The sequence below is a fragment of the Pseudophryne corroboree genome, chromosome 11, assembly GCF_028390025.1.
Source record: "Pseudophryne corroboree isolate aPseCor3 chromosome 11, aPseCor3.hap2, whole genome shotgun sequence".
NCBI lineage: Eukaryota > Metazoa > Chordata > Amphibia > Anura > Myobatrachidae > Pseudophryne > Pseudophryne corroboree.
Window position 1 is genome coordinate 354,836,689 of NC_086454.1, and position 18,634 is coordinate 354,855,322.

Here is an 18,634-nt window from a genome sequence, read left to right on the forward strand (position 1 = left end):
GCTCTAGCACTCTAGTAATTAGATACGGGGGAAAAAAGGAAATTGACAAAGACCAACCAGATAATTAGGAAAGTAGAAATATATATATATATATATATATATATATATATATATATTTGTCACTAACCCCTAAATAATGCTGCCCGAAGTATCTTCCTGTCTGACCAGTATAGTAAATGCAGTTTGTATAAAAATGCCATTTTAAATATCTTAGCTTTAATTGATTGCTACAACAATACACACTCTGCGTATCACATCTATAGGCAAAAGTGGGGAAGGGAAGGGAATGCGGGAAACTTTACTTTCCTCACTACATGATGATTTTCTGAATGGTCACAAGAAACCATTTCACATTATGATTTATCAAAGTATGGGAAGCTTTAAAAATATGTCACTGAGTGTTTCACAATATATTGTGATGTAAAAGCAAATATGAAATATATTATGTATCATGCTCACTTACATCTCATTTCTACCATTTATTGTACCTTCACCCTTACCACCTCTGGCCTCTTTCTCAGTACATACTATCACAGCAGTCACCCTCTGCTTTTCCCCTCTATACACACCTTTACCTGTATACTCACCCTCTGCTTCCCCCTCTATACACACCTTTACCTGTATACTCACCCTCTGCTTTCCCCCTCTATACACACCTTTACCTGTATACTCACCCTCTGATTCCCCCTCTATACACACCTTTACCTGTATACTCACCCTCTGCTTTCCCCCTCTATACACACTTTTACCTGTATACTCACCCTCTGCTTCCCCCTCTATACACACCTTTACCTATACTTACCCTCTGCTTCCCCCTCTATAAACATCTTTACCTGTATACTCACCCTCTGCTTTCCCCTCTATACACACCTTTACCTGTATACTCACCCTCTGCTTTCCCCTCTGTACACACCTTTACCTGTATACTCAACCTCTGCTGTCCCCTCTATACACAACTTTACCTGTATACTCACCCTCTGCTTTCCCCTCTATACACACCTTTACCTGTATACTCACCCTCTGCTTTCCCCTCTGTACACACCTTTACTTGTATACTCACCCTCTGCTTCCCCCTCTATGCACACCTTTACCTGTATACTCAACCTCTGCTGTCCACTCTGTACACACCTTTACTTGTATACTCACCCTCTGCTTTCCCCTCTATTCACACCTTTACCTGTATACTCACCCTCTGCTTTCCCCTCTATACACACCTTTACCTGTATACTCAACCTCTGCTGTCCCCTCTGTACACACCCTTACCTGTATACTCACCCTCTGCTTTCCCCTCTATACACACCTTTGCCTGTATACTCACCCTCTGCTTTCCCCTCTGTACACACCTTTACTTGTATACTCACCCTCTGTTTCCCCCGCTATACACACCTTTACCTATATACTCAACCTCTGGTGTCCCCTCTATACACACCTTTACCTGTATACTCACCCTCTGCTTTCCCCTCTATACACACCTTTACCTGTATACTCACCCTCTGCTTTCCCCTCTGTACACACCTTTACTTGTATACTCACCCTCCGCTTCCCCCTCTATACACACCTTTACCTGTATACTCATCCTCTGCTGTCCACTTTATACACACCTTTACTTGTATACTCACCCTCTGCTTTCCCCTCTATACACACCTTTACCTGTATACTCACCCTCTGCTTTCCCCTCTATACACACCTTTACCTGTATACTCAACCTCTGCTGTCCCCTCTATACACACCTTTACCTGTATACTCACCCTCTGCTTTCCTTTCTGTACACACCTTTACTTGTATACTCACCCTCTGCTTCCCCCTCTATACACACCTTTACCTGTATACTCACCCTCTGCTTCCCCCTCTATACACACCTTTACCTGTATACTCACCCTCTGCTTCCCCCTCTATACACACCTTTACCTGTATACTCAACCTCTGCTGTCCCCTCTATACACACCTTTACCTGTATACTCACCCTCTGTTTCCCACTCGATACACACCTTTACCTGTATACTCACCCTCTGCTTCCCCCTTTATACACACCTTTACCTGTATACTCATCCTCTGCTTCCCCCTTTATACACACTTTTATCTGTATACTCACCCTCTGTTTCACCCTCGATACACACCTTTACCTGTATACTCACACTCTGCTTCCCCCTCTATACACACCTTTACCTGTATACTCACCCTCTGTTTCCCACTCGATACACACCTTTACCTGTATACTCACTCTCTGCTTCCCCCTCTATACACACCTTTACCTGTATACTCACCCTCTGCTTTCCCCTCTATAAACACACCTTTATCTGTATACTCACCCTCTGCTTCCCCCTCTAGACACACCTTTACCTGTATACTCAACCTCTGCTGTCCACTCTATACACACCTTTACTTGTATACGCACCCTCTGCTTTCCCCTCTATACACACCTTTACCTGTATACTCACCTCTGCTTTCACCTCTATACACACCTTTACCTGTATACTCAACCTCTGCTGTCCCCTCTATACAGACCTTTACCTGTATACTCACCCTCTGCTTTCCCCTCTATACACCCCTTTACCTGTAAACTCACCCTCTGCTTTCCTTTCTGTACACACCTTTACTTGTATACTCACCCTCTGCTTCCCCCTCTATACACACCTTTACCTGTATACTCACCCTCTGCTTCCCCCTCTATACACACCTTTACCTGTATACTCACCCTCTGCTTCCCCCTCTATACACACCTTTACCTGTATACTCAACCTCTGCTGTCCCCTCTATACACACCTTTACCTGTATACTCACCCTCTGTTTCCCACTCGACACACCTTTTACCTGTATACTCACCCTCTGCTTCCCCCTTTATACACACCTTTACCTGTATACTCATCGTCTGCTTCCCCCTTTATACACACTTTTATCTGTATACTCACCCTCTGTTTCACCCTCGATACACACCTTTACCTGTATACTCACACTCTGCTTCCCCCTCTATACACACCTTTACCTGTATACTCACCCTCTGTTTCCCCCTCTATACACACCTTTACCTGTATACTCACCCTCTACTTTCCCCTCTATAAACACACCTTTATCTGTATACTCACCCTCTGCTTCCCCCTCTATACACACCTTTACCTGTATACTCAACCTCTGCTGTCCACTCTATACACACCTTTACTTGTATACGCACCCTCTGCTTTCCCCTCTATACACACCTTTACCTGTATACTCACCCTCTGCTTTCACCTCTATACACACCTTTACCTGTATACTCAACCTCTGCTGTCCCCTCTATACAGACCTTTACCTGTATACTCACCCTCTGCTTTCCCCTCTATACACCCCTTTACCTGTATACTCACCCTCTGCTTTCCCCTCTGTACACACATCTACTTGTATACTCACCCTCTGCTTCCCCCTCTATACACACCTTTACCTGTATACTCAACCTCTGCTGTCCCCTCTATACACACCTTTACCTGTATACTCCCCCTCTGCCTCCCCCTCTATACACACCTTTACCTGTATACTCAACCTCTGCTGTCCCCTCTATACACACCTTTACCTGTATACTCAACCTCTGCTGTCCCCTCTATACACACCTTTACCTGTATACTCACCCTCTGCTTTCCTTTCTGTACACACCTTTACTTGTATACTCACCCTCTGCTTCTCCCTCTATACACACCTTTACCTGTATACTCACCCTCTGCTTCCCCCTCTATACACACCTTTACCTGTATACTCACCCTCTGCTTCCCCCTCTATACACACCTTTACCTGTATACTCAACCTCTGCTGTCCCCTCTATACACACCTTTACCTGTATACTCACCCTCTGTTTCCCACTCGATACACACCTTTAACTGTATACTCACCCTCTGCTTCCCCCTTTATACACACTTTTATCTGTATACTCACCCTCTGTTTCACCCTCGATACACACCTTTACCTGTATACTCACCCTCTGCTTCCCCCTCTATACACACCTTTACCTGTATACTCACCCACTGCTTCCCACTCGATACACACCTTTACCTGTATACTCACCCTCTGCTTCCCCCTCTATACACACCTTTACCTGTACTCTCACCCTCTGTTTCCCACTCGATACACACCTTTACCTGTATACTCACCCTCTGCTTCCCCCTCTATACACACCTTTACCTGTACTCTCACCCTCTGTTTCCCACTCGATACACACCTTTACCTGTATACTCAGCCTCTGCTTCCCCCTCTATACACACCTGTACCTGTATACTCATCCTCTGCTTCACACTCTATACACACCTTTACCTGTATACTCACCCTCTGCTTCCCCTTCTATACACACCTATACCTGTACTCTCACCCTCTGTTTCCCACTCTTTACACACCTTTACCTGTATACTAACCCTCTGCTTTCCCTTCTATATACACCTTTACCTTTATATTCACCCTCTGCTTTCCCCTCTATACACACACCTTTACCTGTATACTCACCCTCTGCTTCCCCCTCTATACACACCCTACCTGTATACTCACCCTAGGCTTTCCCCTCTAAACACACCTTTACTTGTATACTCACCGTCTCCTTCCCCCTCTATACACACCTTTACCTGAATACTCACCCTCTGATTTTCCCTCTATACACCCCTGTACTTGTATACTCACCCTCTGCTGTCCCCTCTATACACACCTTTACTTGTATACTCACCCTCTGCTTCCCCCTCTATACACACCTTTACCTGTATGCTCACCCTCTGCTTCCCGCTCTATACACACTTTTACCTGTATACTCCCCCTCTACTTCCCCCTCTATACACACCTTTACCTGTATACTCACCCTCTGCTTTCCTCTCTATACACACCTTTACTTGTATACTCACCCTCTGCTTCCCCCTCTATACACACCTTTACTTGTATACTCACCCTCTGCTTCCCCCTCTATACACACCTTTACCTGTATGCTCACCCTCTGCTTCCCGCTCTATACACACTTTTACCTGTATACTCCCCCTCTACTTCCCCCTCTATACACACCTTTACCTGTATACTCACCCTCTGCTTCCCCCTCTATACACACCTTTACCTGTATACTCACCCTTTGCTTCCCCCTCTATACACACCTTTACCTGTGCTCTAAACACACCTCACCCTTTGCTGTCCCCTCTATACACCCCTTTACTTGTATACTCACCCTCTGCTTCCCCCTCTATACACACCTTTACCTGTATGCTCACCCTCTGCTTCCCGCTCTATACACACTTTTACCTGTATACTCCCCCTCTACTTCCCCCTCTATACACACCTTTACCTGTATACTCACCCTCTGCTTTCCCCTCTATACACACCTTTACTTGTATACTCACCCTCTGCTTCCCCCTCTATACACACCTTTACTTGTATACTCACCCTCTGCTTCCCCCTCTATACACACCTTTACCTGTATGCTCACCCTCTGCTTCCCGCTCTATACACACTTTTACCTGTATACTCCCCCTCTACTTCCCCCTCTATACACACCTTTACCTGTATATTCACCCTCTGCTTCCCCCTCTATACACACCTTTACCTGTATACTCACCCTTTGCTTCCCCCTCTATACACACCTTTACCTGTACTCTCACCCTGTTTCCCACTTGATACACACCTTTTACCTGTATACTCACCCTCTGCTTCACCCTCTATTCACACCTTTATCTTTATACTCACCCTCTGTCTCCCCCTCGATACACACCTTTACCTGTATACTCACCCTCTGCTTCCCCCTCTATACACACCTATACCCTCACCCTCTGTTTCCCACTCGTTACACACCTTTACCTGTATACTCACCCTCTGCTTCCCCTTCTATATACACCTTTACCTGTATATTCACCCTCTGCTTTTCCCTCTATACACACACCTTTACCTGTATACTCACCCTCTGCTTCCCCCTCTATACACACCCTAGCTGTATACTCACCCTCTGCTTCCCCCTCTATACACACCTTTGCCTGTATACTCACCCTCTCCTTTCCCCTCTATACACACCTTTACCTGAATACTCACCCTCTGATTTTCCCTCTATACACACCTTTACCTGTATAGTCACCCTCTGCTTCCCCCTCTATACACACCTTTACCTGCACTCTCACCCCCAGCTTCCTTCTCTATATACACCTTTACCTGAACTCTCAGCCTTAGCTTCCTTTTCTATATACACCTTTACCTGTACTCCCAGCCTTAGCTACCTTCTCTATATACACCTTTACCTGTACTCTCACCTTTAGCTTCCTTTTCTATATACACCTTTACCTGTACTCTCACCCTCTGCTTTCCCCCCTATACACACCTTTATCTATATACTCACCCTCTGCTTTCCCCTCTATACACACCTTTACCTGTATACTCACTAGAGATGAGCGCCTGAAATTTTTCGGGTTTTGTGTTTTGGTTTTGGGTTCGGTTCCGCGGCCGTGTTTTGGGTTCGAACGCGTTTTGGCAAAACCTCACCGAATTATTTTTGTCGGATTCGGGTGTGTTTTGGATTCGGGTGTTTTTTTCCAAAAACACTAAAAAACAGCTTAAATCATAGAATTTGGGGGTCATTTTGATCCCAAAGTATTATTAACCTCAAAAACCATAATTTACACTCATTTTCAGTCTATTCTGAATACCTCACACCTCACAATATTATTTTTAGTCCTAAAATTTGCACCGAGGTCGCTGTGTGAGTAAGATAAGCGACCCTAGTGGCCGACACAAACACCGGGCCCATCTAGGAGTGGCACTGCAGTGTCACGCAGGATGTCCCTTCCAAAAAACCCTCCCCAAACAGCACATGACGCAAAGAAAAAAAGAGGCGCAATGAGGTAGCTGTGTGAGTAAGATTAGCGACCCTAGTGGCCGACACAAACACCGGGCCCATCTAGGAGTGGCACTGCAGTGTCACGCAGGATGGCCCTTCCAAAAAACCCTCCCCAAACAGCACATGACGCAAAGAAAAAAAGAGGCGCAATGAGGTAGCTGACTGTGTGAGTAAGATTAGCGACCCTAGTGGCCGACACAAACACCGGGCACATCTAGGAGTGGCACTGCAGTGTCACGCAGGATGTCCCTTCCAAAAAACCCTCCCCAAACAGCACATGACGCAAAGAAAAAAAGAGGCGCAATGAGGTAGCTGTGTGAGTAAGATTAGCGACCCTAGTGGCCGACACAAACACCGGGCCCATCTAGGAGTGGCACTGCAGTGTCACGCAGGATGTCCCTTCCAAAAAACCCTCCCCAATCAGCACATGATGCAAAGAAAAAGAAAAGAAAAAAGAGGTGCAAGATGGAATTATCCTTGGGCCCTCCCACCCACCCTTATGTTGTATAAACAAAACAGGACATGCACACTTTAACCAACCCATCATTTCAGTGACAGGGTCTGCCACACGACTGTGACTGATATGACGGGTTGGTTTGGACCCCCCCCAAAAAAGAAGCAATTAATCTCTCCTTGCACAAACTGGCTCTACAGAGGCAAGATGTCCACCTCATCTTCACCCTCCGATATATCACCGTGTACATCCCCCTCCTCACAGATTATCAATTCGTCCCCACTGGAATCCACCATCTCAGCTCCCTGTGTACTTTGTGGAGGCAATTGCTGCTGGTCAATGTCTCCGCGGAGGAATTGATTATAATTCATTTTAATGAACATCATCTTCTCCACATTTTCTGGATGTAACCTCGTACGCCGATTGCTGACAAGGTGAGCGGCGGCACTAAACACTCTTTCGGAGTACACACTTGTGGGAGGGCAACTTAGGTAGAATAAAGCCAGTTTGTGCAAGGGCCTCCAAATTGCCTCTTTTTCCTGCCAGTATAAGTACGGACTGTGTGACGTGCCTACTTGGATGCGGTCACTCATATAATCCTCCACCATTCTATCAATGTTGAGAGAATCATATGCAGTGACAGTAGACGACATGTCCGTAATCGTTGTCAGGTCCTTCAGTCCGGACCAGATGTCAGCATCAGCAGTCGCTCCAGACTGCCCTGCATCACCGCCAGCGGGTGGGCTCGGAATTCTGAGCCTTTTCCTCGCACCCCCAGTTGCGGGAGAATGTGAAGGAGGAGATGTTGACAGGTCGCGTTCCGCTTGACTTGACAATTTTGTCACCAGCAGGTCTTTCAACCCCAGCAGACCTGTGTCTGCCGGAAAGAGAGATCCAAGGTAGGCTTTAAATCTAGGATCGAGCACGGTGGCCAAAATGTAGTGCTCTGATTTCAACAGATTGACCACCCGTGAATCCTTGTTAAGCGAATTAAGGGCTGCATCCACAAGTCCCACATGCCTAGCGGAATCGCTCCGTGTTAGCTCCTCCTTCAATGCCTCCAGCTTCTTCTGCAAAAGCCTGATGAGGGGAATGACCTGACTCAGGCTGGCAGTGTCTGAACTGACTTCACGTGTGGCAAGTTCAAAGGGCATCAGAACCTTGCACAACGTTGAAATCATTCTCCACTGCACTTGAGACAGGTGCATTCCACCTACTATATCGTGCTCAATTGTATAGGCTTGAATGGCCTTTTGCTGCTCCTCCAACCTCTGAAGCATATAGAGGGTTGAATTCCACCTCGTTACCACTTCTTGCTTCAGATGATGGCAGGGCAGGTTCAGTAGTTTTTGGTGGTGCTCCAGTTTTCTGTACGTGGTGCCTGTACGCCGAAAGTGTCCCGCAATTCTTCTGGCCACCGACAGCATCTCTTGCACGCCCCTGTCGTTTTTTAAAAAATTCTGCACCACCAAATTCAAGGTATGTGCAAAACATGGGACGTGCTGGAATTGGCCCAGATTTAATGCACACACAATATTGCTGGCGTTGTCCGATGCCACAAATCCACAGGAGAGTCCAATTGGGGTAAGCCATTCCGCGATGATCTTCCTCAGTTGCCGTAAGAGGTTTTCAGCTGTGTGCGTATTCTGGAAAGCGGTGATACAAAGCGTAGCCTGCCTAGGAAAGAGTTGGCGTTTGCGAGATGCTGCTACTGGTGCCGCCGCTGCTGTTCTTGCGGCGGGAGTCCATACATCTACCCAGTGGGCTGTCACAGTCATATAGTCCTGACCCTGCCCTGCTCCACTTGTCCACATGTCCGTGGTTAAGTGGACATTGGGTACAGCTGCATTTTTTAGGACACTGGTGACTCTTTTTCTGAGGTCTGTGTACATTTTCGGTATCGCCTGCCTAGAGAAATGGAACCTAGATGGTATTTGGTACCGGGGACACAGTACCTCCAACAAGTCTCTAGTTGGCTCTGCAGTAATGATGGATACCGGAACCACGTTTCTCACCACCCAGGATGCCAAGGCCTCAGTTATCCGCTTTGCAGTAGGATGACTGCTGTGATATTTCATCTTCCTCGCAAAGGACTGTTGAACAGTCAATTGCTTACTGGAAGTAGTACAAGTGGGCTTACGACTTCCCCTCTGGGATGACCATCGACTCCCAGCGGCAACAACAGCAGCGCCAGCAGCAGTAGGCGTTACACGCAAGGATGCATCGGAGGAATCCCAGGCAGGAGAGGACTCGTCAGACTTGCCAGTGACATGGCCTGCAGGACTATTGGCATTCCTGGGGAAGGAGGAAATTGACACTGAGGGAGTTGGTGGGGTGGTTTGCGTGAGCTTGGTTACAAGAGGAAGGGATTTACTGGTCAGTGGACTGCTTCCGCTGTCACCCAAAGTTTTTGAACTTGTCACTGACTTATTATGAATGCGCTGCAGGTGACGTATAAGGGAGGATGTTCCGAGGTGGTTAACGTCCTTACCCCTACTTATTACAGCTTGACAAAGGGAACACACGGCTTGACACCTGTTGTCCGCATTTCTGGTGAAATACCTCCACACCGAAGAGCTGATTTTTTTGGTATTTTCACCTGGCATGTCAACGGCCATATTCCTCCCACGGACAACAGGTGTCTCCCCGGGTGCCTGACTTAAACAAACCACCTCACCATCAGAATCCTTCTGGTCAATTTCCTCCCCAGCGCCAGCAACACCCATATCCTCCTCATCCTGGTGTACTTCAACACTGACATCTTCAATCTGACTATCAGGAACTGGACTGCGGGTGCTCCTTCCAGCACTTGCAGGGGGCATGCAAATAGTGGAAGGCGCATGCTCTTCACGTCCAGTGTTGGGAAGGTCAGGCATCGCAAACGACACAATTGGACTCTCCTTGTGGATTTGGGATTTCAAAGAACGCACAGTTCTTTGCGGTGCTTTTGCCAGCTTGAGTCTTTTCAGTTTTCTAGCGAGAGGCTGAGTGCTTCCATCCTCATGTGAAGCTGAACCACTAGCCATGAACATAGGCCAGGGCCTCAGCCGTTCCTTGCCACTCCGTGTGGTAAATGGCATATTGGCAAGTTTACGCTTCTCCTCCGACAATTTTATTTTAGGTTTTGGAGTCCTTTTTTTTCTGATATTTGGTGTTTTGGATTTGACATGCTCTGTACTATGACATTGGGCATCGGCCTTGGCAGACGACGTTGCTGGCATTTCATCGTCTCGGCCATGACTAGTGGCAGCAGCTTCAGCACGAGGTGGAAGTGGATCTTGATCTTTCCCTAATTTTGGAACCTCAACTTTTTTGTTCTCCATATTTTATAGGCAGAACTAAAAGGCACCTCAGGTAAACAATGGAGATGGATGGATTGGATACTAGTATACAATTATGGACGGACTGCCACGGTTAGGTGGTATAAAAAAACCACGGTTAGGTGGTATATATTGTAATACAATTATGGATGGACGGACTGCCTGCCGAGTGCCGACACAGAGGTAGCCACAGCCGTGAACTACCGCACTGTACACTGGTTGATAAAGAGATAGTAGTATACTCGTAACAACTAGTATGACTGACTATGACGGTATAAAGAATGAAAAAAAAACCACGGTTAGGTGGTATATATTGTAATACAATTATGGATGGACGGACTGCCTGCCGAGTTCCGACACAGAGGTAGCCACAGCCGTGAACTACCGCACTGTACACTGGTTGATAAAGAGATAGTAGTATACTCGTAACAACTAGTATGACTGACTATGACGGTATAAAGAATGAAAAAAAAACCACGGTTAGGTGGTATATATTGTAATACAATTATGGATGGACGGACTGCCTGCCGACTGCCGACACAGAGGTAGCCACAGCCGTGAACTACCGCACTGTACACTGGTTGATAAAGAGATAGTAGTATACTCGTAACAACTAGTATGACACTATGACGGTATAAAGAATGAAAAAAAAACCACGGTTAGGTGGTATATATTATAATAATACAATTATGGATGGACGGACTGCCTGCCGAGTTCCGACACAGAGGTAGCCACAGCCGTGAACTACCGCACTGTACACTGGTTGATAAAGAGATAGTAGTATACTCGTAACAACTAGTATGACTGACTATGACGGTATAAAGAATGAAAAAAAAACCACGGTTAGGTGGTATATATTGTAATACAATTATGGATGGACGGACTGCCTGCCGAGTTCCGACACAGAGGTAGCCACAGCCGTGAACTACCGCACTGTACACTGGTTGATAAAGAGATAGTAGTATACTCGTAACAACTAGTATGACTGACTATGACGGTATAAAGAATGAAAAAAAAACCACGGTTAGGTGGTATATATTGTAATACAATTATGGATGGACGGACTGCCTGCCGAGTTCCGACACAGAGGTAGCCACAGCCGTGAACTACCGCACTGTACACTGGTTGATAAAGAGATAGTAGTATACTCGTAACAACTAGTATGACTGACTATGACAGTATAAAGAATGAAAAAAAAACCACGGTTAGGTGGTATATATTATAATACAATTATGGATGGACGGACTGCCTGCCGACTGCCGACACAGAGGTAGCCACAGCCGTGAACTACCGCACTGTACACTGGTTGATAAAGAGATAGTAGTATACTCGTAACAACTAGTATGACACTATGACGGTATAAAGAATGAAAAAAAAACCACGGTTAGGTGGTATATATTATAATACAATTATGGATGGACGGACTGCCTGCCGACTGCCGACACAGAGGTAGCCACAGCCGTGAACTACCGCACTGTACACTGGTTGACAAAGAGATAGTAGTATACTCGTAACAACTAGTATGACACTATGACGGTATAAAGAATGAAAAAAAAACCACGGTTAGGTGGTATATATTATAATACAATTATGGATGGACGGACTGCCTGCCGACTGCCGACACAGAGGTAGCCACAGCCGTGAACTACCGCACTGTACACTGGTTGATAAAGAGATAGTAGTATACTCGTAACAACTAGTATGACTGACTATGACGGTATAAAGAATGAAAAAAAAACCACGGTTAGGTGGTATATATTATAATACAATTATGGATGGACGGACTGCCTGCCGACTGCCGACACAGAGGTAGCCACAGCCGTGAACTACCGCACTGTACACTGGTTGATAAAGAGATAGTAGTATACTCGTAACAACTAGTATGACACTATGACGGTATAAAGAATGAAAAAAAAACCACGGTTAGGTGGTATATATTATAATAATACAATTATGGATGGACGGACTGCCTGCCGAGTTCCGACACAGAGGTAGCCACAGCCGTGAACTACCGCACTGTACACTGGTTGATAAAGAGATAGTAGTATACTCGTAACAACTAGTATGACTGACTATGACGGTATAAAGAATGAAAAAAAAACCACGGTTAGGTGGTATATATTGTAATACAATTATGGATGGACGGACTGCCTGCCGAGTTCCGACACAGAGGTAGCCACAGCCGTGAACTACCGCACTGTACACTGGTTGATAAAGAGATAGTAGTATACTCGTAACAACTAGTATGACTGACTATGACGGTATAAAGAATGAAAAAAAAACCACGGTTAGGTGGTATATATTGTAATACAATTATGGATGGACGGACTGCCTGCCGAGTTCCGACACAGAGGTAGCCACAGCCGTGAACTACCGCACTGTACACTGGTTGATAAAGAGATAGTAGTATACTCGTAACAACTAGTATGACTGACTATGACGGTATAAAGAATGAAAAAAAAACCACGGTTAGGTGGTATATATTATAATACAATTATGGATGGACGGACTGCCTGCCGACTGCCGACACAGAGGTAGCCACAGCCGTGAACTACCGCACTGTACACTGGTTGATAAAGAGATAGTAGTATACTCGTAACAACTAGTATGACACTATGACGGTATAAAGAATGAAAAAAAAACCACGGTTAGGTGGTATATATTATAATACAATTATGGATGGACGGACTGCCTGCCGACTGCCGACACAGAGGTAGCCACAGCCGTGAACTACCGCACTGTACACTGGTTGATAAAGAGATAGTAGTATACTCGTAACAACTAGTATGACACTATGACGGTATAAAGAATGAAAAAAAAACCACGGTTAGGTGGTATATATTATAATACAATTATGGATGGACGGACTGCCTGCCGACTGCCGACACAGAGGTAGCCACAGCCGTGAACTACCGCACTGTACACTGGTTGATAAAGAGATAGTAGTATACTCGTAACAACTAGTATGACTGACTATGACGGTATAAAGAATGAAAAAAAAACCACGGTTAGGTGGTATATATTATAATACAATTATGGATGGACGGACTGCCTGCCGACTGCCGACACAGAGGTAGCCACAGCCGTGAACTACCGCACTGTACACTGGTTGATAAAGAGATAGTAGTATACTCGTAACAACTAGTATGACACTATGACGGTATAAAGAATGAAAAAAAAACCACGGTTAGGTGGTATATATTATAATACAATTATGGATGGACGGACTGCCTGCCGACTGCCGACACAGAGGTAGCCACAGCCGTGAACTACCGCACTGTACACTGGTTGATAAAGAGATAGTAGTATACTCGTAACAACTAGTATGACACTATGACGGTATAAAGAATGAAAAAAAAACCACGGTTAGGTGGTATATATTATAATAATACAATTATGGATGGACGGACTGCCTGCCGACTGCCGACACAGAGGTAGCCACAGCCGTGAACTACCGCACTGTACACTGGTTGATAAAGAGATAGTAGTATACTCGTAACAACTAGTATGACTATGACGACGGTATAAAGAAAGAAAAAAAAATACCACGGTTAGGTGGTATATAATTATACAATTATGGATGGACGGACTGCCTGCCGAGTGCCGACTGCCGACACAGAGGTAGCCACAGCCGTGAACTACCGCACTGTACTGTGTCTGCTGCTAATATAGACTGGTTGATAAAGAGATAGTATACAACAATATACTACTATACTGGTGGTCAGGCACTGGTCACCACTAGTCACACTGGCAGTGGCACTCCTGCAGCAAAAGTGTGCACTGTTTAATTTTAAATTAATATAATATTATGTACTCCTGGCTCCTGCTATAACAACCTGCAGTGCTCCCCAGTCTCCCCCACAATTATTATAAGCTTTTATACATTGATGTGCAGCACACTGGGCTGAGCTGAGTGCACACAGACTGAGTCACACTGTGTGACTGCTGTGTATCGTTTTTTTCAGGCAGAGAACGGATATAGCAGAGAACGGATATATTAAATAAAAGTTAACTTAACAACAACTGCACTGGTCACTGTGGTAAACTCTGTCTGCACAATCTCTCTCTCTCTCTTCTAATCTATTCTAATGGAGAGGACGCCAGCCACGTCCTCTCCCTATCAATCTCAATGCACGTGTGAAAATGGCGGCGACGCGCGGCTCCTTATATAGAATCCGAGTCTCGCGAGAATCCGACAGCGTCATGATGACGTTCGGGCGCGCTCGGGTTAACCGAGCAAGGCGGGAAGATCCGAGTCGCTCGGACCCGTGAAAAAAAAAGTGAAGTTCGTGCGGGTTCGGATTCAAAGAAACCGAACCCGCTCATCTCTAATACTCACCCTCTGTTTCCACTTCGATACACACCTTTACCTGTATACTCACCCTCTGCTTCCCCCTCTATACACACCTTTACCTGTACTCTCACCCTCTGCTTCCCCCTCTATACACACCTTTACCTGTATACTCACCCTCTGTTTCCCCCTCGATACACACTTTTACCTGTATACTCACCCTCTGCTTTCCCCTCCATACACACCTTTACCTGTATACTCACAGTTTGTTTTCCTCTCGATACACACCTTTACTGTGTATACTCACCCTCGTCTTCCCCCTCTATACACACCTTTACCTGTATACTCACCCTCTGCTTCCCCCTCTATACACACCTTTACTTGTATACTCACCCTCTGCTTCCCCCTCTATACACACCTTTATCTGTATACTCACCCTCTGCTTCCCCCTCTATACACACCTTTACCTGTATACTCACCCTCTGCTTCTTCCTCTATACACACCTTTACCTGTATACTCACCCTCATCTTCCCCCTCTATACACACCTTTACCTGTATACTCACCCTCTGCTTCCCCATCTATACACACTTTTACCTGTATACTCACCCTCTACTTCCCCCTCTATACACACCTTTACCTGTATACTCACCCTCTGCTTCTCCCTCTATACTCATACCTTTACCTATATACTCACCCTCTGCTTCCCCCTCTATACACACCTTTACCTGTATACTCACCCTCTGCTTTCCCCTCTATACACACCTTTACCTGTATACTCAACCTCTGCTTCCCTCTCTACACACACTTTTACCTGTATACTCACCCTCTCCTTCCTCCTCTATACACACCTTTGCCTGTATACTCACCCTCTGCTTTCCCCTCTATACACACCTTTACCTGTATACTCAACCTCTGCTTCCCTCTCTATACACACTTTTACCTGTACTCTCACCCTCTGCTTTCCCCTCTATACATACCTTTACCTGTATACTCACCCTCTGCTTTCCCCTCTATACACACCTTTACCTGTATACTCACCCTCTGTTTCCCCTTCGATACACACCTTTACCTGTATACTCACCCTCTGCTTCTCCCTCTATACACACCTTTACCTGTACTCTCACCCTCTGCTTCCCCCTCTATACACACCTTTACCTGTATACTCACCCTCTGTTTCCCCCTCGATACACACTTTTACCTGTATACTCACCCTCTGCTTCCCCCTCCATACACACCTTTACCTGTATACTCACAGTCTGTTTTCCTCTCGATACACTACTTTACCTGTATACTCACCCTCGTCTTCCCCCTCTAAACACACCTTTACTTGTATACTCACCCTCTGCTTCCCCCTCTATACACACCTTTACCTATATACTCACCCTCTGCTTTCCCCTCTATACACACCTTTACCTGTATACTCACCCTCTGCTTCTCCCTCTATACACACCTTTACCTGTATACTCACCCTCTGCTGCCCCATCTATACACACTTTTACCTGTATACTCACTCTCTACTTCCCCCTCTATACACACCTTTACCTGTATACTCACCCTCTGCTTCTCCCTCTATACACACACCTTTACCTATATACTCACCCTCTGCTTCCCCCTCTATACACACCTTTACCTGTATACTCACCCTCTGCTTTCCCCTCTATACACACCTTTACCTGTATACTCACCCTCTGCTTCCCTCTCTATACACACCTTTACCTGTATACTCACCCTCTGCTTCCCCATCTATACACACTTTTACCTGTATACTCACCCTCTACTTCCCCCTCTATACACACCTTTACCTGTATACTAACCCTCTGCTTCTCCCTCTATATTCATACCTTTACCTATATACTCACCCTCTGCTTCCCCCTCTATACACACCTTTACCTGTATACTCACCCTCTGCTTTCCCCTCTATACACACCTTTACCTGTATACTCAACCTTTGCTTCCCTCTCTATACACACTTTTACCTGTACTCTTACCCTCTGCTTTCCCCTCTATACACACCTTTACCTGTATACTCACCCTCTGCTTTCCCCTCTATACACACCTTTACCTGTATACTCACCCTCTGTTTCCCCTTCGATACACACCTTTACCTGTATACTCACCCTCTGCTTCCCCCTCTATACACACCTTTACCTGTATACTCACCCTCTGTTTCCCCCTCGATACACACTTTTACCTGTATACTCACCCTCTGCTTCCCCCTCCATACACACCTTTACCTGTATACTCACCCTCTGCTTTCCCCTCTATACACACCTTTACCTGTATACTCACCCTCTGCTTCTCCCTCTATACACACCTTTACCTGTATACTCACCCTCTGCTTCCCCATCTATACACACCTTTACCTGTATACTCACCCTCTGCTTTCCCCTCTATACACACCTTTACCTGTATACTCACTCTCTACTTCCCCCTCTATACACACCTTTACCTGTATACTCACCCTCTGCTTCTCCCTCTATACACACACCTTTACCTATATACTCACCCTCTGCTTCCCCCTCTATACACACCTTTACCTGTATACTCACCCTCTGCTTTCCCCTCTATACACACCTTTACCTGTATACTCACCCTCTGCTTCTCCCTCTATACACACCTTTTCCTGTACTCACCCTCTGCTTCTCCCTCTATACACACCTTTACCTGTATATGCACCCTCTGCTTCCCCCTCTATACACACCTTTACCTGTATACTCACCCTCTGCTTCTCCCTCTATACACACACCTTTACCTATATACTCACCCTCTGCTTCCCCCTCTATACACACCTTTACCTGTATACTCACCCTCTGCTTTCCCCTCTATACACACCTTTACCTGTATACTCACCCTTTGCTTCCCTCTCTATACACACTTTTACCTGTATACTCACCCTCTGCTTCCCCCTCTATACACACCTTTACCTGTATACTCACCCTCTGCTTCTCCCTCTATACACACCTTTACCTGTATACTCACCCTCATCTTCACCTCTATATACACCTTTACCTGTATACTCACCCTCTGCTTCCCCATCTATACACACTTTTACCTGTCTACTCACCCTCTACTTCTCCCTCTATACACACACCTTTACCTATATACTCACCCTCTGCTTCCGCCTCTATACACACCTTTACCTGTACTCTCACCCTCAGCTTCCTTCTCTATACACACCTTTTCCTGTATACTCACCCTCTGCTTTCCCCTCTATACACACCTTTACCTGTATACTCACCCTCTGCTTCTCCCTCTATACACACCTTTACCTGTATACTCACCCTCTGCTTCCCCATCTATACACACTTTTACCTGTATACTCACTCTCTACTTCCCCCTCTATACACACCTTTACCTGTATACTCACCCTCTGCTTCTCCCTCTATACACACACCTTTACCTATATACTCACCCTCTGCTTTCCCCTCTATACACACCTTTACCTGTATACTCACCCTCTGCTTCCCTCTCTATACACACTTTTACCTGTATACTCACCCTCTCCTTCCTCCTCTTTACACACCTTTCCCTGTATACTCACCCTCTGCTTTCCCCTCTATACACACCTTTACCTGTATACTCAACCTCTGCTTCCCTCTCTATACACACTTTTACCTGTATACTCACCCTCTGCTTTCCCCTCTATACACACCTTTACCTGTATACTCACCCTCTGCTTTCCCCTCTATACACACCTTTACCTGTATACTCACCCTCTGTTTCCCCTCTATACACACCTTTACCTGTACTCTCACC

General features: G+C 45.8%; 1 protein-coding gene across 5 annotated transcripts in view; it reads left to right on the forward strand.

Annotated features, from left to right (window-relative positions):
* The window catches only part of MYLK3 (myosin light chain kinase 3), a 193,671-nt gene that overhangs the window by 93,235 nt on the left and 81,802 nt on the right, over positions 1–18,634 (forward strand). The gene's annotated exons all lie outside the window — the stretch shown is intronic.